Source organism: Bos indicus, chromosome 23 (assembly GCF_029378745.1).
Source record: "Bos indicus isolate NIAB-ARS_2022 breed Sahiwal x Tharparkar chromosome 23, NIAB-ARS_B.indTharparkar_mat_pri_1.0, whole genome shotgun sequence".
Classification (NCBI taxonomy): Eukaryota; Metazoa; Chordata; class Mammalia; order Artiodactyla; family Bovidae; genus Bos; species Bos indicus.
In genome coordinates, this window is record NC_091782.1 from 710,556 (window position 1) to 736,750 (window position 26,195).

General features: G+C 35.9%; 1 pseudogene; it reads left to right on the forward strand.

The window, feature by feature from the left end:
• The first annotated feature begins 18,200 nt into the window (after positions 1-18,200).
• LOC139178873 (olfactory receptor 4C3D-like) lies at positions 18,201-19,137 on the forward strand (annotated as a pseudogene).
• The last annotated feature ends 7,058 nt before the right edge of the window (positions 19,138-26,195 follow it).

A 26,195-nucleotide genomic window follows, 5' to 3' on the forward strand; every position in this document is an offset into this window, starting at 1 on the left:
AGGTGCTCCTTTATGTCTTAGTTCAGAGTTCAGGACCAAGTTACCTATGAATATAATTATTAGAAGTGAGTTACTGAAGTCTTTCAATAATATGTTTATTCATTTGACAAATATGCTTTATTATGTTCTGATGCTTTCAGATATTATAATACAGACTGATTAAAACATTGTCCTAAACTTAACAATCTTATAGACTCATGGAGAAGCAAGTGATTAGAGACATTTCTGGGCAAAAGACACAGTATTAAATAAATGAGTTGCCACAATTAGCTCTCCATGTAGATGCTAATTAAATTGTACATAAGCTAATAACATATAAAAATAAAAAATGATTAAACATTTAATAAAAAAGGAAAGCAAAGTTTACCTTTATATTTACTTTCCATTTAATAAAGTATGTGACTTATTACATTCTAGAAGTGGAATAATCTTTTTAATGAATTTTTGAATACAAAATAGACATATCTGATGATTTAAATTTTTTTCAGAATTTAGGAAATGATAACACAACACCAATAGACAAAAGTAGCTTGGAGAAAAATTTACATGAATAAGAATATTAAATGAAAGTGAAAGTCACCCAGTCTGTCTGACTCTTTGCAACCCCATGGACTAGCCCATGGAATTCTCCAGGACAGAATACTGGAGTGGGTTCCCTTCTCCAGGAGATCTCCCCAGTCCAGGGATTGAACCCAGGTTTCCCGCATTGCAGGCAAATTCTTTACCAGCTGAACCACCACATAGAGTTAATATCTAAAATTGACAAATATGCATAAGCAATTAACTAATAAAAATAAAATTATAAATGAAAGTTAAAGGAAGAATACCTCTAAATGGTGAGCAAACATGTGATATGATGCTGAAGCTCATCTGTGAACATAAAAAGTAGAAATTGAAGTCACAGCTTGATTACTATAGCATTAACTTGTTTTCTTAAACATCACTGAATCAAGGTGTACAGAGGCTGCTTCATCTTTTTAAATTTTAACAGGTTAATAAGCTATGTTTAGAGAACATATTAATTGAATCTATCTTCAGATTTACAAATATCTGCCCATGAAAATATCCCCAAATTATTAAAGTTGAAATTAATTTCTAAGAATGTTTTCCAGAAGGCAAATTTATTCCATATCATTAAAATATAAAAATATCTCCATTTTCTCACACTGGTCCACCCAGTGAAATACCTCATGCTCTGTGTACTCGTGGAACAAAATGAAGCACACTGCTTTGAAACTTTTATCTTTAATTAATTTTTACTATTATATTTTCTTTCTTTTCAAGTGATAGGAAGATAATAAGAGAAAGAATTACAGGGGAAACTGTGTTTCTATCTCAGTGTTTTGAACAAAGCAATCCATTGAACCTTTGACATTTTTGAGAAACCACCCACATGATTAAAAAAAAAAAAAAGGAAAAAAAAGTATAAAAGAATTGAATCGGTCTTCACATATTTTAGGAATCACAGAGGATTCATAACATGGCTGACTATGAAAATCACAAAATAAAACTCTTAAATGACTGAATTCTCAGAACATCAATGTACTAGAGCAAAATCGTGAGCCTAGTTCAGAATTTTGTGTCTAAATATATTTCCAGGTTTACCAGCAAATGGAGAAAGCCATTCAACTCACGTTCTGGGCTCTAGTGCCTTCTCAGAGCATAAACTTTTGTTCACTGATGCCATCTCTGGAAACACTGTGAACAAGATACATGCAGCATCACTGGACTTTGAACTGGTTCCAAGTGACCAACACTTTCCATGCTTGCAGGAAATCCAATCCATCTCAGACATTCAAGGAAAAAAATACTCTCAAATTGTTTGGATTTTCAAAGTGAATATCAAAGTCTTATTACCTAAAAAACTCTGAATCTTGATTGTGAAGAGGAGCTCAAAATGCTCACCATTGGGCGATGTGTCCTGATAACAAACACATATTAAATCAACATTTTGATGGAGGAAAAAATCCAAATTATGTAAGATTTGTTCACAATAAAATTTTTGCTGTTTGCATTTATACCAATGAAAGTGAAATGGTGAAATAGCCTTTGTGACATTTTGATTCTCAATCAGTTATACTGCCCTATTTTTATACAGCATTGTTCTTTGGATTTCCTGAAAGAAGGAAAATAATTTCATATACTTACATTATTGTGTTTTGATTCTGTCACTTTGATTTGAGAAGAAGTCTATCATGTGATTACTACTATAGACACATTGTCTCTGTGGTAAGGGCAAAGGATTCTAAACTTTATCTAAATTTACTTTATCTACATTTAACTGAAGAACCTACTATTGAATCATTCAATTAGTGCATCTCTAATGGTAATTCTTTTCTAATTAAATTCTTTGAGACTGTAATCATAATTCTGAGGGTATACACTTTATCTCCAGAGATGCCAGGATAATCACTGTGTAGAAAAGAATTTACAGAACTCTGTCCTCTGGGGGAAAATAATAAAAAATAACTTGATGTCATTTCACTAAAACAGAAAAGTCCAGTACAAGCAGAAATGATACATGCAAAAACCTTCTTATTTAAATTATGACCTTCAAAATTGGCAAATCTCTTTAAGTTTAAACTGCCTTTAAAGATTATTTCTGAACTGATTTCCAAAAACAATGAATACTAATTTCAGAACAAGTAATTTAAAGTTTATTTTAAATGCAGATAAAATTGTCACATAATTTCAGACAGGTAAGTTGATAGAATCTGTTTATCAAAGTCTGGAAAGAGAAAACATTTGTGGGGCTATTTCATTCATCTCAGAATGCTCATGGGGCATTCACCAAAGTAGAAAATACACTAGACCATGACACAAGGTGCAATATCATACAGTTTATATATATATATATATATATATATATATATATATAATGTAGTTCAATTAGAAATTGATAACAAAAGTATAATATTTTCTAATTACTTAATAAACAAAGGCAGGAAATTAATCATGAACATTTTCAGGTATATTTTCAACAGAAAGAGTGTGATATACATGTATTAAAATAAATATGAAAGGCATCTATGAAATATACACATATATACACATATATATGAAGGGCTAAATATAACAATATAATACTGTATATATAAATTAACTGTATGCAGCTAAAGGAGTGTGTAAAGACAAATTTATAGCTTTGAATGAAAATATAAAAAAACAATAAATAAATATTTTCAGGAATAAACTGAGTTTCTGTCTTATGATGTTAGAAAAGAAAAATAAAAATAAACCCAGAAAACACTGTAGTATGGAAACAGTATTGAGAATACAAACTTCATTGAAAAAATGATTGAAAATAACAAATCTATTTAAAACTAGAAATTGACTCTTTGAACATGAAATAAATTGATAAGTTTCTAGAAAATGGACCAAGGGAAAGCAATAAAAAAATTATCAGGATCAATATTGAAAAGCAGATCCTCACTTCAGATTTCACAGATTATAGAAAGTTAATGCAGTTATATTTTAAATGAATTTATGACAGCATAATTGCCAACTGAAAGAAAATGGACCTCTGTTACGGAAAAGACAACTTTCTAAACACAAACAGAAAAGTAATTAAAAACTGGAATAATATAATACCTAAGTAGCTTATAATCCTACCTTTCTTCTCCCCCAAAATTCATTGTTTGTAAATGTAATCAATCAATTTTTGCATAACAACTAATCCAGGTATAGTATCAATCTTACATAAATACCTTTAAAGAAAGGAGAAAATTAATATGCATCCTAATGCATTTTATGCACCAAACATAACTCTTAGAATGAAACAAGGGCATCAAAAGGAAAATAAAGATTAATATCTCACAATGGCAGATACAAAGTTCTGAACATGTTAGTTATTTTGATATTTTTGGATGTTCTCTTTATGATTTTTTAAAAATTCTGTTTGATATAGTTTCAAGCCAGGTCGGCAGAAGTGCTCAGGTGAGCACTAATCATGAATACTACTGACGCAAAGTCTTTCTAAGTATTAAACCAACAGCAGGGGGAGGAGCCAAGATGGCTGAGGAGTAGGACGGGGAGAACACTTTCTCCCCAACAAATTCATCAAAAGAGCATTTAAACATCGAGTAAATTCCACAAAACAAATTCTGAATGCCGGCAGAGGACATCAGGCACCCAGAAAAGCAACCCAACTCTTCGAAAGGAGAGAGAAGAAATACAGCTCCCCCCACCAGAACACCGACACAAGCTTCCCTAACCAGGAAACCTCGACAAGCCACCTGTACAAACCCGCACACAGCGAGGAAACGCCACAATAAAGAGAACTCCACAAACTGCCAGAATACAGAAAGGACACCCCAAACTCAGCAATTTAAACAAGATGAAGAGACAGAGGAATACTCAGCAGATAAAGGAACAGGATAAATGCCCACCAAACCAAACAAAAGAGGAAGAGATAGGGAATCTACCTGATAAAGAATTCCGAATAATGATAGTGAAATTGATCCAAAATCTTGAAACTAAAATGGAATCACAGATAAATAGCCTGGAGATAAGGATTGAGAAGATGCAAGAAAGGTTTAACAAGGACCTAGAAGAAATAAAAAAGAGTCAATATATAATGAATAATGCAATAAATGAAATTAAAAACACTCTGGAGGCAACAAATAGAATAACAGAGGCAGAAGATAGGATTAGTGAATTAGAAGATAGAATGGCAGAAATAAATGAATCAGAGAGGATAAAAGAAAAACGAATTAAAAGAAATGAGGACAATCTCAGAGACCTCCAGGACAAGACTAAACGCTACAACATTCGAACAATAGGGGTTCCAGAAGAAGAAGACAAAAAGAAAGACCATGAGAAAATACTTGAGGAGATAATAGTGGAAAACTTCCCTAAAATGGGGAAGGAAATAATCACCCAATTCCAAGAAACCCAGAGAGTCCCAAACAGGATAAACCCAAGGAGAAACACCCCAAGACACATATTAATCAAATTAACAAAGATCAAACACAAAGAACAAATATTAAAAGCAGCCAGGGAAAAACAACAAATAACACACAAGGGAATTCCCATAAGGATAACAGCTGATCTCTCAATAGAAACTCTTCAAGCCAGGAGGGAATGGCAAGACATACTTAAAATGATGAAAGAAAATAACCTACAGCCCAGATTATTGTACCCAGCAAGGATCTCATTCAAGTATGAAGGAGAAATCAAAAGCTTTTCAGACAAGCAAAAGCTGAGAGAATTCTGCACCACCAAACCAGCTCTCCAACAAATACTAAAGGATATTCTCTAGACAGGAAACACAAAAACAGTGTATAAACTCAAACCCAAAACAATAAAGTAAATGGCAACGGGATCATACTTATCAGTAATTACCTTAAACGTAAATGGGTTGAATGCCCCAACCAAAGACAAAGACTGGCTGAATGGATACAAAAACAAGACCCCTACATATTTTGTCTACAAGAGACCCACCTCAAAACAGGGGACACATACAGACTGAAAGTGAAGGGCTGGAAAAAGATTTTCCATGCAAATAGGGACCAAAAGAAAGCAGGAGTAGCAATACTCATATCAGATAAAATAGACTTTAAAACAAAGGCTGTGAAAAGAGACAAAGAAGGTCACTACATAATGATCAAAGGATCAATCCAAGAAGAAGATATAACAATTATAAATATACATGCACCCAACACGGGAGCACCACAGTACGTAAGACAAATGCTAACAAGTATGAAAGGAGAAATTAACAATAACACAATAATAGTGGGAGACTTTAATACCCCACTTACACCTATGGATAGATCAACTAAACAGAAAATTAACAAGGAAACACAAACTTTAAACAATACAATAGACCAGTTAGACCTAATTGATATCTATAGGACATTTCATCCCAAAACAATGAATTTCACCTTTTTCTCAAGTGCACATGGAACCTTCTCCAGAATAGATCACATCCTGGGCCATAAAGCTAGCCTTGGTAAATTCAAAAAAATAGAAATCATCCCAAGCATTTTTTCTGACCACAATGCAGTAAGATTAGATCTCAATTACAGGAGAAAAACTATTAAAAATTCCAACATATGGAGGCTGAACAACACGCTGCTGAATAACCAACAAATCACAGAAGAAATCAAAAAAGAAATCAAAATTTGCATAGAAACGAATGAAAATGAAAACACAACAACCCAAAACCTGTGGGACACGGTAAAAGCAGTCCTAAGGGGAAAGTTCATAGCAATACAGGTACACCTCAAGAAACAAGAAAAAAGTCAAATAAATAACTGAACTCTACACCTAAAGCAACTAGAAAAGGAAGAAATGAAGAACCCCAGGGTTAGTAGAAGGAAAGAAATCTTAAAAATTAGAGCAGAAATAAATGCAAAAGAAACAAAAGAGACCATAGCAGAAATCAACAAAGCCAAAAGCTGGTTCTTTGAAAGGATAAATAAAATAGACAAACCATTAGCCAGACTCATCAAGAAACAAAAGGAGAAACATCAAATCAACAAAATTAGAAACGAAAATGGAGAGATCACAACAGACAACACAGAAATACAAAGGATCATAAGAGACTACTATCAACAATTATGTGCCAATAAAATGGACAACGTGGAAGAAATGGACAAATTCTTACAAAAGTACAACTTTCCAAAACTCGACCAGGAAGAAATAGAAAATCTTAACAGACCCATCACAAGCATGGAAATTGAAACTGTAATCAAAAATCTTCCAGCAAACAAAAGCCCCGGTCCAGAAGGCTTCACAGCTGAATTCTACCAAAAATTTAGAGAAGAGCTGACACCTATCCTGCTCAAACTCTTCCAGAAAATTGCAGAGGAAGGTAAACTTCCAAACTCATTCTATGAGGCCACCATCACCCTAATACCAAAACCGGACAAAGATGCCACAAAAAAAGAAAACTACAGGCCAATATCACTGATGAACACAGATGCAAAAATCCTTAACAAAATTCTAGCAATCAGAATCCAACAACACATTAAAAAGATCATACACCATGATCAAGTGGGCTTTATCCCAGGGATGCAAGGATTCTTTAATATCCGCAAATCAATCAATGTAATACACCACATTAACAAATTGAAAAATAAAAACCATATGATTATCTCAATAGATGCAGAGAAAGCCTTTGACAAAATTCAACATCCATTTATGATAAGAACTCTCCAGAAAGCAGGAATAGAAGGAACATACCTCAACATAATAAAAGCTATATATGACAAACCCACAGCAAACATTATCCTCAATGGTGAAAAATTGAAAGCATTTCCTCTAAAGTCAGGAACAAGACAAGGGTGCCCACTTTCACCATTACTATTCAACATAGTTTTGGAAGTTTTGGCCACAGCAATCAGAGCAGAAAAAGAAATAAAAGGAATCCAAATTGGAAAAGAAGAAGTAAAACTCTCACTATTTGCAGATGACATGATCCTCTACATAGAAAACCCTAAAGATTCCACTAGAAAATTACTAGAAATAATCAATGACTATAGTAAAGTTGCAGGATACAAAATCAACACACAGAAATCCCTTGCATTCCTATACACTAATGATGAGAAAACAGAGAGAGAAATTAAGGAAACAATTCCATTCACCATTGCAACGGAAAGAATAAAATACTTAGGAATATATCTACCTAAAGAAACTAAAGACCTCTATATAGAAAACTATAAAACACTGGTGAAAGAAATCAAAGAGGACACTAATAGATGGAGAAATATACCATGTTCATGGATTGGAAGAATCAATATAGTGAAAATGAGTATACTACCCAAAGCAATTTATAGATTCAACGCAATCCCTATCAAGCTACCAACAGTATTCTTCACAGAGCTAGAACAAATAATTTCACAATTTGTATGGGAAAACAAAAAACCTCGAACAGCCAAAGCGATCTTGAGAAAGAAGAACGGAACTGGAGGAATCAACCTACCTGACTTCAGGCTCTACTACAAAGCCGCAGTTATCAAGACAGTATGGTACTGGCACAAAGACAGAAATATAGATCAATGGAATAAAATAGAAAGCCCAGAGATAAATCCACGCACATATGGACACCTTATCTTTGACAAAGGAGGCAAGAATATACAATGGATTAAAGACAATCTCTTTAACAAGTGGTGCTGGGAAAACTGGTCAACGACTTGTAAAAGAATGAAACTAGAACACTTTCTAACACCATACACAAAAGTAAATTCAAAATGGATTAAAGATCTAAATGTAAGACCAGAAACTATAAAACTCCTAGAGGAGAACATAGGCAAAACACTCTCTGACATACATCACAGCAGGATCCTCTATGACCCACCTCCCAGAATATTGGAAATAAAATCAAAAATAAACAAATGGGACCTAATAACCTTAAAAGCTTCTGCACATCAAAGGAAACTATTAGCAGGGTGAAAAGACAGCCTTCAGAATGGGAGAAAATAATAGCAAATGAAGCAACTGACAAACAACTAATCTCAAAAATATACAAGCAACTCCTCCAGCTCAACTCCAGAAAAATAAATGACCCAATCAAAAAATGGGCCAAAGAACTAAATAGACATTTCTCCAAAGAAGACATACAGATGGCTAACAAACACATGAAAAGATGCTCAACACCACTCATTATCAGAGAAATGCAAATGAAAACCACTATGAGGTACCATTTCACACCAGTCAGAATGGCTGCGATCCAAAAGTCTACAAATAATAAATGCTGGAGAGGGTGTGGAGAAAAGGGAACCCTCTTACACTGTTGGTGGGAATGCAAACTAGTACAGCCACTATGGAGAACAGTGTGGAGATTCCTTAAAAAACTGGAAATAGAACTGCCTTATGATCCAGCAATCCCACTGCTGGGCATACACACTGAGGAAACCAGAAGGGAAAGAGACACATGTACCCCAATGTTCATCGCAGCACTGTTTATAATAGCCAGGATATGGAAGCAACCTAGATGTCCATCAGCAGATGAATGGATAAGAAAGCTTTGGTACATATACACAATGGAGTATTACTCAGCCATTAAAAAGAATACATTTGAATCAGTTCTAATGAGGTGGATGAAACTGGAGCCTATTATACAGAGTGAAGTAAGCCAGAAGGAAAAACATAAATACAGTATACTAACGCATATATATGGAATTTAGAAAGATGGTAATAATAACCTGGTGTATGAGACAGCAAAAGAGACACTGATGTATAGAACAGTCTTACGGACTCTGTGGGAGAGGGAGAGGGTGGGAAGATTTGGAGAGTGACATTGAAACATGTAGAATATCATGTAAGGAACGAGTTGCCAGTCCAGGTTCGATGCGTGATACTGGATGCTTGGGGCTGGTGCACTGGGACGACCCAGAGGGATGGTGTGAGGAGGGAGGAGGGAGGAGGGTTCAGGATGGGGAACACATGTATGCCTGTCGCGGATTCATTTTGATATTTGGCAAAACCAATACAATGTTGTAAAGTTTAAAAATATAATAAAATTTAAAAAAAAAGATGTTTGTTCCTTGGAAGAAAAGCTATGAACAACCTAGACAGCATATTAAAAGGCAAATACATTACTTTACCAAGAAAAGTTTATATAGTCAAAGCTATGGTTTTTCCAATAATCATGTATGGATGTGAGAGTTGGACCATAAATAAGGCTTAGCACTGAAGAATTGATCCTTTTGAACTGTGGTGTTGGAGAAGACTCTTGAGAGTCACTTGGACAGCCAGGAGATCAAACCAGTCAATTCTAAAGGAAATCAATCTTGAATATTCATTGGAAGGACTGATGCTGAAGCTGAAACTCCATACTTTATAGTCACCTGATGCAAAGGGCCAAGTCATTGGAAAAGACACTGATACTGGAAAAGACAGAAGGCAGGAGGAGAAAGGGATGATAGAGGACGCGATGGTTGGATGGTATCACTGACTCAATGGACGTGAGTTTGAGCAAGCCCCAGGGTGGTGAAGGACAGGGAAGCCTGGCATGCTGCAGTCCATGGGGTCACAAAGAGTCGGACATGACAGAGTGACTGAACAACAACACGGATATTGAAAAGAACTAGAAATATGATGTAAAACTCGGTTCATTGGTCTTCACATAACGACAGCATGTATTTATATTTCACATATGTTACTTTTGTGTCTATTAGAACTTTACATGTATTTTTTTGTTTATACCGTGAGTTTTACATGTATTTTTTTTGTTTATACAGCTTAGCATGTTACAGTTTAAGTTTAATGTCTCCTTTATTTGCTTACAGTATTTCTATACATTTCTATACAAATATAGGTTTTGCTGTTTATGCGTGAATTTAGAATAATAATCCATGAGCTTCAAATATACACTACAGAAGCTGCTCACCAGATATTTTGGGTGATATCATTGTTAAGAAGAATGTTGACTATATATATAATTCTTGTTGCTCTTTTTAATGAAATAAAGATATAGTAAAGAGGCCAGAATATATTTTTCTTTTTTGACAGATATTTCATTCCTAATATTCTCCCTCTGTCTCTGAATCAATATTGATGGAAGATATAATCTGGCTCTAATATATTTGGAAGCATGTGGTCAAAGAAGCTTATTGTATGCATACCTTACTCAGTCTCAATTTATGAAAGGTTAAGTCTATGGGACAATAGGTTTTGTTTTGTTTTTTCCCCACTAGTAAATCACACTGTATGAGAAACCTTATATCCTGATTTTTATCCCTTTACCTGGAGATTTTATGACGTTATCTCAAAGTCTTCTCAAACACATTGCTGCTGCTGCTGCTAAGTTGCTTCAGTTGTGTCCTACTCTGTGTGACCCCATAAATGGCAGTCCACCAGGCTCCCCCATCCCTGGGATTCTCCAGATAAGAACACTGGAGTGGGTTGCCATTTCCTTCTCCAATGCATGAAAGTGAAAAGGGAAAGTGAAGTCACTCAGTCGTGTCTGACTCCTAGGGACCCCATGGACTGCAGCCTACCAGGCTCCTCTGTCCATGGGATTTTCCAGGCAAGAGTACTGGAGTGGGTTGCCATTGCCTTCTCTGCTCAAACACACTACTATTCATCAAATAAAAGCAAGCATTTGGGTTTAACACATTTTCAATGAGCTGTTCAGAAAGGGTCAATGTCTCTTGCTGGCATGAATTACAGGTTAGTCTCCAAAGCCATGAGCATAAATCTGTATCCAAACATCCATAGGCCTAATCCAACAACACACATGCATATATCCCACCACACACTCAGATTGTATACAACCTCATGTTAATCCTTATAACTATTTGCACTTAAATGTTCAATCTTATATAGGTTTATAACAAATTGCAGGTATGTGCCTATATGTGAACACACCCAGATTCTGTATCTGACAACACATGGCCAGTTGGAAGGACTGATGCTGAAGCTGAAACTCCAATACTTTGGCCACCTCATGTGAAGAATTGACTGACTGGAAAGAACCCTGATGCTGGGAGGGATTGGGGGCAGGAGGAGAAGGGGACGACAGAGGATGAGATGGCTGGATGGCATCACCGACTTGATGGACATGAGTTGAGTGAACTCTGGAGTTAGTGATGGACAGGCAGGCCTGGGATGCTGCAATTCATGGGGTTGCAAAGAGTTGGACATGACTGAGCAGCTGAACTGAACTGAACTGAACTGAGGGATGAGTTTGTATATGCATATGTATTTGATGTGATCACTACAGGCCTGTATCTGTTATACACACGTGGTGTATTTTTCTATTCACTGCCCTGCATATGATCATAATGAATTCAGGCAAAGCTTGACTAAACAATTCTTCACTTCCATATGGGCTGGGCAGAGGTCATTGTCTAGTAATCGGCATAGTGCTGGTCTTTAAAGGAGGGCAAAGATGACTGCAATTACATGAATGATGCTTTGGCAGGGATGGCTAGAAAATCAGGTTCTTCTGGGTCTCTTCCTTCATGGATACAGGACTATGTGAACCATGTCTTAGAAGAGAGGTTGTCAGACTTGTAAAAGAGCAGTTTAGGACTCTCAGAGGGAGGAAGCCAGAACTATCAAGTCAGGTAAGCTTCATCTCATCATTGTATCAGCCTGAAGTCCTGGATCTCAAGTTTTAAATCCAGACTGCGTCTATACATGGAAGGAAGCAAAATGAAAAGGTAACCTCTAGGATGGGAGAAAAAATTTGCAAATCATGAATTCATGTTGAATTAATATCTAAATATATAAATAACTTCAACTAAATAACATAAAAACAAATAACCCCATGTAAAATGGGCCAAGAACCTGAATGGATATCTTTCCAAAGAAATCATACAGATGCCAAGAGGAACATGAGAATGTGCTCAACATCACTGATCAGGAGGAAATGCAAATCAAAACCAAAGTGAGATGACACTTCACATCTGTTAGGATGGCCATATGAGATATATAGGAGACTACAGGGCCTCCCCAATGGCTCAGGAGGTAAAGAATCAACCTGCAGTGTGGGAGACACAGGCATGTGAAGTACCAGTACTATAACAGGATACATAATTTTAAATTAGTGCACATGTGAAAACAGTATTTAAAAATCATGCTTTTGTAAATGGTAGATCAATTAAAAAAACAATTATTGTAATTAACATTTAAAAATCAGATAGTTACCTACCTAAATGTTTAATTTACACAATGCTAAATGTTAGGATTTTATAATACACTCTTTTTATCAAATACATAAATGTGTAAGTGGTCACCTCTTTTTCTCTTGTCATAGTGTTTTGTCTTCATGTTGACTCAAAAGAGTTCAAAATTAAAGATGAGTGCTATAAAATTTTCCTCTGCTGTTTAGTTAACTTACATGAAATAATTGGATATTGCCAGGATCTGCTAATGACGGTGAAACACCCCTGAGGTCTTTTTAGCCACAGCTAAGTAACTTTACAGATTTTGCTGCAACAGGAAATGTGGTAGTATTTTTAAGGTTTATCCAGAGGTGCCATTTATAAATAGGCAAAGTCACTTACTGTAGCAGAACTAGTTGTCATTTTTAAATCTTACAACTTTTCTTTCTTGGTGAACTAACAGCTGCCTGAGGCCCTGACCATGGAGCTAAGTCAGCTAAGTTCATAGCTGAGAATTTCTTTTTTTCCAGGAAATCATATTGTCATGGACTCTTTTAAATGGATCTTACAAAGCATACAACAGACTTTGTTAAATGGATCCTACAAATCATACAGTCACTCCTCACCCACACTTATCTGACATTTAAATCCATTTTGCAGTATACAAAGTGTTAAGAAAGACTCAAATACAATACTATCAGTTTAGAAGTGAAAATGTTTTGAGTCTTTTTCTTATATATATATATAATATATACACATATACATGAATACGTAAATTAGTTTGAATTAAATTAGAATTCATATTTGCATTCAAAATTTTCTCCATTATGTATTACAATTTAAGATTGTCCATCTGATATTGCACAACTTTAAAAAAAACTCTATAAAATCTACATATTAATCAAATGGATGTAGAATAATTTATCCATTTCTCCAATGCTGAACATTCCATGTGATTTCTAAATTTTTCCATAGTTTTTAATAATTGTGTTGAACACAATTGTGTGAATTGTGAATTGTGTTTGTAAATGTTGATTTTTTTTTCTTTTAAGAAAATTTTCCATTAAGGTTTATTCCTAGAAAAGGAAATGCAGTGAAATTGCTATACTTTGTTTCTACAGAAGTATACAATTTTCATCTTAGCAGGAAAAAAAAGCTATGTTTATTTATTTTTGAAAGATATATATATATATATATATATTTGCAGAATATATTTTACTATATTTGTCTCCTCTTTATGTCCCCAAATTTCTCATTCTATTAGTAAGTCAGTATCCTGTAGCCAGGAATGATGGATGATGTTTGCTATGAGAAGATGTGGAAGGAAAACATGAAAATGCATGTAGCATAAACACAAAGGAGTAGAAATGTTATTCTTATCATAAATGAATGCATTGCTGCTCTTTGGTAATGAGATTTCAGTTATTAAGGGCATTTAAAAGGGACACTCTTCACGACTTTGTGGGAAAAAAATCATATACATAACAAGTGTCTAATAGATATTTGTTGAATGAATGGACTTGTAGTATGTGTCAATCATAAGTAATAGACTTTATATGTGTTTGCATTAGTCTGTGAATGTAAGTATGTATGTATAGTGCATTATCTATCTATCTCACCTAGCTGACTATTTCTTTCTGATATCCACATTAAATTTTTATTTTTAGAACTTTGAAAATAAATACTTCCTTTGATGAAAGATCCTCAACTGCTATCCAAAAATTTTTTTATCCAAGTCTATAGAAACTATGTGTTAATCGCTCAGTCATGTCAGACTCTTGGCAACCCCAAGGACTGTAGCCCACCAGGCCCTTCTGTCCACGGAATTCTCCAGGCAAGAATAGTGGAGTGGGATGCCATTTCCTTCTCCAATAGAAACTATAAGTTGATTGAATATGACTATGTTTAAATTGAATGTGGAATAGGATTTTGAAGGATAAAAAATATCAAATAATGAGCACCAGTTTGGGCCTCTCTGGTGGCTTAGATGGTAAAGAATCTGCCTACAATTTTGGAAACTCAAGTTCAATCCCTGGGTTGGGGAGATCTCCCGGGAGAGGGAATGGCTATTCATTCCAGTATTCTTGCTTGGAGAACCCCATAAACAGAGAAGCCTGGTGAGATACAGTCCAGGGGGCACACAGAGTCAGACAAACTAAGAGACTAACACTTTCACCTTCATTTCCAGTGACTCATAGACATTTACCTAAGCTCTCTGCTTATTATAGATACTTAACATCTTTCCATAGTTATAATTAAGGGTTTAAATGTAAAATTTCATGGATGAGAGAGTAGCACTTACCTCTGTTAGGCACCTTTCAGTTTACAAGATACATCTGAGAATTACAATTTTCAGACTCACAGGTGTAGAGGAAGGCTGCTAAGGAGGGGTGTTCAGGTTTGGGAACACGGTTACACCCATGGAGGATTCATGTTGATGTATGGCAAAACCAATACAATATTGTAAAGTAATTAGCCTCCAATTAAAAAAAAAAAAAGAATGGGACACTGAGATGACTTAGCAGAGTCAAATAGAATTGGAATCGAGAGGAGAAAAAGAATGCATGTACACAGCACAATATTGTCTCAGGAAATCACAGAAGATATAAACTTATTGAAAATGACTACATTATATTGTACGTGGGATGGAATTTTGAGTAATAAAAAGTGTAATTTAACAAATGCCATAATTATCTTTACCAGCTGAGCCACAAGGGAAGCACAAAAATACTGGAGTGGGTAGCCTATCCCTTCTCCAGGGGATCTTCCCGACCCAGGAATCAAACAGGGGTCTTCTGCATTGCAGGCGGATTCTTTACCAACTGATCTATCTTGAAAGCAAAATTACCCTGTAGCATACTATTTCCTACAGGCAATTAAATATTCTCATACTTAGCCCATAAAGGGTTTTAGAAACTATTAAGCTAAGGTGAAGCTTCATGTTTATTTTTGTTACTCATAAAGTAGAGAGTAATGATAATCACATCAGGAGAAAACAACATTGGAAATCCTCCTATGATTATGGTCTCAGGAAGCACGCATACTTTACCCATGGAAAATGGCTATTCAAGCACTTACTCATCACCTAATAGGCTTCAGACACTGTCAATATCATGCCAGGTGTTATATAGTAAGTGAGGAAACACAGCTGAATAACTTACGTGGTCTGCTTGGTACCAGGTAGAGTGTATTGGCAATGATATATACATTTCTCTAAACTCCCTACTTAATACAGACAGTTACTGATAGTATGTTTCTTTCTATAGTTACAGCTGAAAGTTCACATGTAAACTGTCATGGAGGATGAAATAATTATTATCTCTTTGATACAAGTATAAACTTATCAGATATATCTGAAATTACAATTTGTTAACTCACAGATGAAAAAGGAGGACTGAAAACAAGGAACACTAAGATGACTTAGCAGAATCACATGGAGTTGGAACCAGAATAAGAGTTCACATCTTATGTAGACAGCCCAGTATTTGCTTAGTAAATTGCACATCAGCTATTGGCCTCTATATGTTTTACAGTGACAGGTGATGGGTTTCTGAAGAGATGGAAAGCATCATGGAGAAAATAAAAAAGACTTGAAACAAGTACTGGGGCAAATGCCAAGGACAGGTTCCACAGTTACAGTGGCTGAACTTTTGTTTTCCCTAAGAAATTCCACTTAAATTCTTTCATGATTAATATATATCATTCTTTTATTTTTTAATTTTATTTTATTTTTAAACTTTACAACATTGTATTGGTTTTGCCAAATATTGAAATGAATCTGCCACAGGTATACATGTGTTCCCCATCCTGAACCCTCCTACCTCCTCCCTCCCCATACCATCCCTCTGGGTCGTCCCAGTGCACCAGCCCCAAGCATCCAGTATCATGCATCGAACCTGGACTGGCAACTCATTCCATACATGATATTATACATGTTTCACTGTCGTTCTCCCAAATTTTCCCACACTCTCCCTCTCCCACAGAGTCCATAAGACTGTTCTATACATCAGTGTCTCTTTTGCTGTCTCGTATACAGGGTTATTGTTACCATCTTTCTAAATTCCATATATATGCATTAGTATACTTTATTGGTGTTTTTCTTTCTGGCTGACTTCACTCTGTATAATAGGCTTCAGTTTCATCCACCTCATTAGGACTGATTCAAATGTATTCTTTTTAATGGCTGAGTAATACTCCATTGTGTATAAGTACCACAGTTTTCTTATCCATTCGTCTGCTGATGGACATCTAGGTTGCTTCCATGTCCTGGCTATTATAAACAGAGCTGCGATGAACATTGGGGTACACGTGTCTCTTTCCCTTCTGGTTTCCTCAGTGTCTATGCCCAGCAGTGGGAATACTGGGTCACAAGGCAGTTCTATTTCCAGATTTTTAAGGAATCTCCACACTGTTCTCCATAGTGGCTGTACTAGTTTGCATTCCCACCAACAGTGTAAGAGGGTTCCCTTTTCTCCACACCCTCTCCAGCATTTATTGCTTGTAGACTTTGGGATCGCAGCTGTTCTGACTGGCGTGAAATGGTACCTCATAGTGGTTTTGATTTGCATTTCTCTGATAATGAGTGGTGTTGAGCATCTTTTCATGTGTTTGTTAGCCATCTGTATGTCTTCTTTGGAGAAATGTCTATTTAGTTCTTTGGCCCATTTTTTGATTGGGTCGTTTATTTTTCTGGAATTGAGCTGTAGGAGTTGCTTGTATATTTTGAGATTAGTTGTTTGTCAGTTGCTTCATTTGCTATTATTTTCTCCCATTCTGAAGGCTGTCTTTTCACCTTGCTAATAGTTTCCTTTGTTGTGCAGAAGCTTTTAAGTTTAATTAGGTCCCATTTGTTTATTTTTGCTTTTATTTCCAATATTCTGGGAGGTGGGTCATAGAGGATCCTGCTGTGATGTATGTTGGAGAGTGTTTTGCCTATGTTCTCTTCTAGGAGTTTTATAGTTTCTGGTCTTACATTTAGATCTTTAATCCATTTTGAGTTTATTTTTGTGTATGGTGTTAGAAAGTGTTCTAGTTTCATTCTTTTACAAGTCGTTGACCAGTTTTCCCAGCACCACTTGTTAAAGAGATTTTCTTTAATCCATTGTATATTCTTGCCTCCTTTGTCAAAGGTGTCCATATGTGCGTGGATTTATCTCTGGGCTTTCTATTTTGTTCCATTGATCTATATTTCTGTCTTTGTGCCAGTACCATACTGTCTTGATGACTGTGGCTTTGTAGTAGAGCCTGAAGTCAGGCAGGTTGATTCCTCCAGTTCCACTCTTCTTTCTCAAGATAGCTTTGGCTCTTTGAGGTTTTTTGTATTTCCATACAAACTGTGAAATTATTTGTTCTAGCTCTGTGAAGAATACTGTTGGTAGCTTGATAGGGATTGCATTGAATCTATAAATTGCTTTGGGTAGTGTACTCGTTTTCACTATGTTGATTCTTCCAATCCATGAACATGGTATATTTCTCCATCTATTAGTGTCCTCTTTGATTTCTTTCACCAGTATTTTATAGTTTTCTATATATAGGTCTTTAGTTTCTTTAGGTAGATATGTTCCTAAGTATTTTATTCTTTCCATTGCAATGGTGAATGGAATCCTTTGTAGGAAATTCAGTCCCTAGGAGTGTGTCACTTCCTAAATGGATGTCTCAGTGCCTCCCAAAAATATGACTGAATTTGTTCTCTTAAGGCTCACACAGAATACACGCCTGCAGAGGATCCTCTTCATTGTCTTTTTGTTCATTTTCCTGTTCACTGTGATGTCCAGTCTGCTCATTGCCATCACCATCTCACTCAGCTCCACACTTTCAAAAACTCACATGTACTTCTTTCTCACTCACTTGTCCTTCATATATGCCACCTTGACCTCTGTCACCACCCCTAAAATTACCATTGACCTTCTGTACCAGAGGAGATCCATCTCCTGGAGTGGCTGCCTGACTCAGCTTTTTTTAGAACACTTCCTGGGAGCATCAGACGTCCTCGTCCTCATTGTCATGGCCTATGACCTCTACGTGGCCATCTGCAAGCCTCTGCACTACACGACCATCATGTGACAGGGGCTCTGCCAGCTCCTGGTGGTGGTGGCCTGGGTCAGGGGAATCTTGCATGCCACCGTGCAGATTCTTTTCATGTTCATGTCTGAACTGACCTTCTGTGGTCCCAATGTCATTGACCTCTTAATATGTAATTTCTTTCCACTGATGAAACTTGCCTACAGTGACACCTATAGACTTGGAATGGTGGTGGCAGATAACACAGGGAGCATGTGCTTGCTTATTTTTTTCCCATACTATTTGTCTTTTACATAGTCATCCTGAGCTCCCTGAAATCTCATAGCTCTGAAGGATGGCACAGAGCCCTCTCTACACGTGGCTCCCACTTTGCAGTAGTGGTATATTTTTTGGTCCTTGTATATTCACCTACATGCGTCCTGTGGTCACTTACCCTGTGGATAAGTGGATGGCTGTGCTCTTTGCAATCCTTACTCCCTTGTTAAATTCTATCATTTACACAGTGAGAAACACAGAGGTGAAAAATGCTGTGAGGAGTTTGTTGAAGAGGAAAGTAACTTAGGCTGTTCACAATGCCATGAAAGTGATGATTTATATACAAAGGGAGGATTATATCTGTTGTAAAATGTTAAATTTAAGAAACTTTTCAGATCATTGAGTAGAAAAGAAGGGACAGAAACCAACATGTTGTTGCAGCCTGGAGGAACAGAGACTAGAACCTGTCCCATGACTCAAGGGTATGGCAAACTGTAGGCATTTTTTAGGCACTTTGATGACTTTAATGTACTTTACCATGGCTTCAATGTTCATCTTTAAACTGCAGAGTAAGCAATGGAAAGAATATCTGTAAACCACATTTTGATTATTAGAGTAAGTTTTTCTCTAGAATCATTGCTTTGTTACCAAATTCTTCATATATGTTACTTGGATGAAATTGGATTTTCCATAGGATCTTGACTTCAGAACTTCTTCTATATTTGGTTAGCCAGTGTCAAAGCAAGCACAGAGATAGAAATTCTTAGACAGATACACGGTGGAAGGACAGTTGAGTGAAGGAGTAACAGCCATTTTCTTTTTTTTTTTTTTTTACTGTGAATGTACCAAAAGCAAAACCAGAGACACCCACAAAAGGAGAACAGAATAATTCACAATCTATTTCTAATTCTCTCCTTAAAAAATAAAGGACACATTTTGAAATTAGTCTTAATTTGCTTGATTTTCTTAACTATTTCCATGGATCACATTTTTAGTATAAATAATATAAATATGTATAGATATAAACATTTTCCATTTGAAAATTTAATGAACCATTTGAAACAAGGTTAGGTATCTTTTGCACATTTCAAAAAGCTTAGATTCCAAATTTCAAAGCATAGGTTCCAAAGCTTTTGATCTGTATGTCTGCCACATACATGTACATCAAATTAGCACTTTATTATCTATCAGGCATTTTCACATCAGTTCAGTTTTCTAAATATTAAACTGATAGTTCCATTATTATTATCCCAGTTTTTTTCAGAGAAACAAATAGAAACCAAGAGAGTTTTACTAATTTGCTTGACTCAATTTATATATGTTTCCCCTACAAAATGTGTCAGGAACTATTACACTGGAAATCAGCTTCCTTTCAAAAGTTTAACCTAAAAACTTGCAATCCAGGTCCTTAAAACTCAGTTTTACTTCCTTTCAGGTGAAATACAGTTGTCCATAATATACTGAACCCTATAGATAGAAATCTATCTGCAGTCTTAATGATTCAATTTTTCCTTGGAGCCAGTGTTGTCAAACATGTTGTGTCCTTCCTTCACATGTGGCAATATATTTCAGCAGCACAAGTATATTTCTTTTTTTCAAGTTCAAATTATGCCACTTCACTTTACAAAGACCAGCATCAGTACAGTAATGCCACCTATAAATGAAGAGAATATGAGAAAGACCACACACGTGTATAATGTATGAGCACATATTCTGTATATGTGTATATCCCTTTGCTGTGCACTCAAAATTAATACAACATTGTGAATTAACTGTACGTCAATGAAAGAAAAATGGAAAAATATCTTAAAAAACTCCCTAACATTAATGTGAATATAGACTGTCGTTGTCTTTTAAAATGAAAAATCCCTTTCTATTTATTTTCATTTGTGGAAATAAGTCCTAATATAGGTCATCATAAAAGCCAAATGGCTAAGGTGAACCTTCAGAAAGTGGGGGATAACTGCAATGCTCCTCTGTGCAGGTGAACAATACCTCCATGCTCAGATATTACTGAATGTTCAAATTATGAATGAAATAGCTCCAGTGATCATTGAATTTGAGAAAGTGACAGTTGTGTAAAGTAACACACATTGAACTGGTGTAGCAATGTGTATTTCTCCTAAAAATCAGTGGGGCAGAATATTTGGATCTGTTGTGTAAGGAAGCTTTGGTTTAATCTGGAATCTTCATTTGATGAAAATATTAGGCATTAAGTGAAGGGAGTGAGCTCATTACTGTTGCAGACAAACTATGAGGTACATTTCCACAGGTTCTTTACAGACTTTAACTCTCTTACTGGAGGAATAAGTATCAGTAGAAACATTTTTTTCCCATTTTATACTAGAGGAAAATGTGACTCAATAAAGTTCAGCAACAATAGGAAGATTTTTAGGTTTGACTACCTCTACTTCTTCACTTCACAATACTCCTTGTTGTCATGATGTGAAAATATCAAAACGCAGGTCTGCTCATTGGCCACATTGTGAGGACTGCCACTGAGGCATCCTTCTCTTATTTCATTTGTGGAGGGGAAGCACTTTCTTCCCTTCATCTCCCTGTTGATCTCCTTTTCCCAGGTTACTTACACTATGTGGATTTCTGTTGTGTCCAAAAAAAAAAAAAAAGTCATCTGATGATCTCTTCTGGGCAGATATATTACCCTTCATGAGGATCATGGAAAATGGGGTATAGGGGGCTCAAGAAATGAAATTCAAATGTTGAATTTCAAAGAAAATGACACTTGGGTGAAAGAGACATCTACAAGAAAACAGAGCAACTCTGATATGGAGGAAATTGATAATTCATTAGAACATGAAAGTAGCACCTTGAAGAGCTAAATAGGTGCTATTTTCCATATGGCTTTTCACATTGTCATCCTGTAGTGTTCACTCATTTCTGGGAAAAGTGGTTCCATAATCGATTCATTTTAGAAATTTTTCAGTTATTTAATTTATCCAAATGATACTCTTCTGTGTTTACAGTGGGTTAGAGAGTTATGAGAGCTGGATATAAAAATTTTAATAATTAAAAAAAAAACAACAACAACAGGATGGTTTATAAGTGGAATTAAGATTCCAGTGGGAAATAGATGGATAGTGAGTGAACAAAGAAAGAAGCAAAAATATATATATATCATTTTGTTGGTAATAGGGAAGATGAGAAACATTTTATAAGAACAGGATAGAGGTGAGCACTGGATAGGGATTTGTGTAGTTGTTGGAAGCATGGAAAGAGTTTCAGTTTGGTCTGAATTTATATGGAATTTAGAAAGATGGTAACAATAACCCTGTGTACGAGACAGCAAAAGAGACACTGATGTATAGAACAGTCTTATGGACTCTGTGGGAGAGGGAGAGGGTGGGAAGATTTGGGAGAATGACATTGAAACATGTATAATATCATGTATGAAATGAGTTACCAGTCCAGGTTCGATGCATGATACCGGATGCTTGGGGCTAGTGCACTGGGACGACCCAGAGGGATGGTATGGGGAGGGAGGAGGGAGGAGGGTTCAGGATGGGGAACACATGTATACCTGTGGCGGATTCATTTTGATGTTTGGCAAAACTAATACAATTTTGTAAAGTTTAAAAATAAAATAAAATTAAAAATAAATAAATAAATAGCCATATTAGCCCACCTCACCTTTTTAAAGAATAGGTTATTTAAAAATGTGTATTTGAAATGGGAGCAGTAGTAGCTACCCAAAGTGTTTGCTAAAAGTGTCTACATCCCAATGTGAGTTTGAGTTTTCTCCTTCTACCCTGAGTGGCTCTGTCCAATATCAGCAACTTGGTCTGACTCAGGCTCCTTTCAGGTTTCTATTTCTTCTCGGACAGTGATTTCATGTGTAATCTTTAAGGCTGGAGTCTCTGTTTTATTCAGCCCCCTAGTTCCCTGGAAAGGAATTCTCACTGATTTTAAAGTCATGTATGTACAGGGGATTACCTTCCCAGTTCAGGGCCCCTGAACTGAGTAGCTCTCTTTGGTTCTCAGATCCATTGACTGCTTTGGGAGACTCTCTTCAACTGGGTCATCTCTTGTTTTGTCTGTTGCCTACTGAGGTATGGGGCATGACTATACACTGTATCTATCACTCCTATCACCTTGTTGTGAATCCTGTTGTATATTATTTAGTATCAGGTCATTCTACTCAATAATGATTCTGTAAATACCTGTACATTTATTGTTTTCTTTGAGAGTTACATGGATTCATTGTCCTTCTACTTCATCGTGGTCACTTCACCCTGTGTATCTGTTTGTCTCAAGTATTAGAGCTTGGCGAATTTATAAATGGTGTAACTTTTCACGAATTCCTTTGGCATCTTTTCTTGTTCTGTCACTTTTCCTTTAAAACTCAACTAAACATTGCTTTTGCTTGGAAGACTTCACTGATTCCAGTTATATTCCTATCTTGTGACCCTTTTGTCAATGTTCTAATAATGTGATTTTTTACATTAGTTTGGGATAGTTTTATGTGTCATTGTGTATCATATCACTGGAGATAGGAAACTATGCCTTTTTAACTTGGTCATCACAATGTCTGTACCACATTGGACACAAATCAATACTCTATAAACTGTTTTAATTTAAAAGCTGAATAAAAAAGTTTAACTTATCATTCACCTAAAAGTTTCCCCTTTTGTTCTGTAGGAAAACTGATTCTAACATGTGAACTCAGCTCCTGTACAGACTTGCCAGATGCAAGGAACAAAATAAGTCATTTTATCCTCTTGGGCCTCATGCAGAATCTGAAGGAGCAGAAAATCCTTCTAGTGATGTCTTGCTCTTCTATATTTTGACCCTGGTGGGCAACCTACTCATTGTCATGATTATAACCATCAACAGGACCCTGAACTCAGCAAAGTACATTTTTGTTGGCTAATAATTTTTAGATCTAATGTATTCCTTTTCTTCTTTAGGAAGCATTACTATGAACAAAGCTAGTGGAGTGATTGAATTCTAGCTGAGCTATCTAAAATCTTAAAAGATGATGCTGTTAAAGTGCTGAACTCAATATGCCAGCAAATTTGGAAAACTCAATAGTAGCCACAGGTCTGGAAAAAGGTCAGTTTTCATTCCAATCCCAAAGAAGGGGAAGCCAAAGAATGTTCAAGTTACGCTACCATTGCACCCCAAATTTTGAGAACAGGATGTTCAAAATCCTTCAAGCTAGGCTACAGCAGTACATGAACCAAGAACTTCCAGATCCACATGATGAGTTTTGAAGAGGCAAAGGAACCAGAGATTAAACTGCCAACATTTGTTGGATTATGGAGAAAGCAAGGGAGTTCAGGAAAACATCTACTTCACTGACTACGCTAAAGCCTTTCACTGTGTGGATCACAACAAATTGTGGAAGATTCTTAAAGAGACAGAAATACCAGATGACCTTACCTGTCTCCTGAGACACCTACCTGTGGGTCAAGAAGCAACAGTTAGCCTGGACATGAAACAACTTATTGGTTCAAAATTGGGAAAGGGGCACAACAAGGCTGTATATTGTTTCCCTGCTTATTTAACTTTTATATGCAGAATATATAATGCAGAATGTCAGGCTGGATGGCTCACAAACTGGAATCAATATTGCTGACAAAAATATCAACAACCTCAGATATGCAGATGATAAGACTCTAATGGCAGAAAGTGAAGAGGAATTTAAAAATCTTCTTGATAAGGATGAAAAAAAGAGAGTGAAAAAGTTGGCTTGAAACTCAACATTCAAAAATCTAGAATCACAGCATCCAGTCCCATCATTTCATGGCAAATAGAAGGGGAAAAAAATAGAAGCAGTGACAGACTTTATTTTCTTGTACTCCAAATTCATTGCAGATTGTGACTGCAGTTATGAAATTAAAAGAAGCTTGCTTCTTGGAAGGAAAAGTATGAAAACTTAGTGTATTAAAAAGCAGAGACATCACTTTGCCACCAATGGTCTGTATAGTCAAAGCTATGGTTTTTCCAGGCATCATGTATTGATGTTAGAGGTAGACCATAAAGAAAGCTAAGCACAGAAGAACTAATGCTTTTGAACTGTGGTGCTGGAGAACATTCTTGAGAGCCCCTTGGACAGAAAGGATATCAAACCAGTCAATCCTAAAGGAAATTAAGTCTGAATATTCATTGGAAAAACTGATGCTGAAGGTGAAGCTCCAATACTTTGGCCACCTGATGTGAAGAGCCGATTCATTGGAAAAGACCCTGATGCTGGTAAAGATTGATGGCAAAAGGAGAAGGGGGTGGCAGAGGATGAGAAGTTTAGATAACATCGCAGAGTCAGTGGACATGAATCTGAACTAACTCCAGGAAATAGTGGTGGACAGAGGAGCCTGGCATGCTGCCATTCATGAAGCCACAGAGAGTCAGACATGACTTAGCAATTGAACAACAGCAATGACAAATGAAATTTTTATAGAGTTGCTAGTTTCAAATTACTATCCACTTCTCACTCCAGTGTTCTTGCCTGGAGAATCCCAGGGACAGGGGAGCCTGGTAGGCTGCCGTCTATGGGGTCGCACAGAGTTGGACACGACTGAAGTGACTTAGCTTAGCTTATTTTATTACCTTCTCATTCTTTTTTTTTTTAATTTTTAATCAGATTCTTATCTTTACCTTCATTCTATATACTAGTTAAACTATTTAGTGCTGTATTCATTTTATTCTATCTAATTTGTCTTACATATGAAATTTTAGTGTAATATTTTAATTTGTTAAATAAGCATTGCAGGTATGATGGTTAGTAATAAATACTAAACAAAAATCCATGCAAAGTGAAATAACATAGAATAAACCATCTCCCATCCCAATTCGGATTCTCTCAGTCCTTCCAGATGCAGTCACTGTATTCTTTTCTTAAGATTCTTCAAGTAATAATCATAAATTTAAGCATATTTTCACCTGTGTTTGGTTTATGTTTCAGTATATAAATTTTGATTTTTATTGCCCCAGCCTCCTGGTGATCTTTACATACCAATTTACATAGATCTAACTCATTCTATTTCTCTTATACTGCTTAACTTTGTTATGAGTCTGCATGACAATGGATGAATATGTTTATCTTCATGTTTTCCCCACTGTTTTTCAATGTCAAATTATTTTGCATTGAAGTTTTTGAAATTTTGTACATATAAGTTCCTAGAATTAGCACTGAGTCAACTTTTGATGTATCTAAAATTTTGATGTTCATAGTTATTGCCAGCATGCCAATCCATTTGAGCATCTATTCCTAGGTTTTAACTGATTTGTATTTCTTTTCCATGAATGGCTTATGAATTAGTTTTATATGTTTTCTTGGATTGCTAATCTTTTCTATACTGATTTTGATGGTATGTTCACTTTGACAATATTTATTCTTTCAATTCA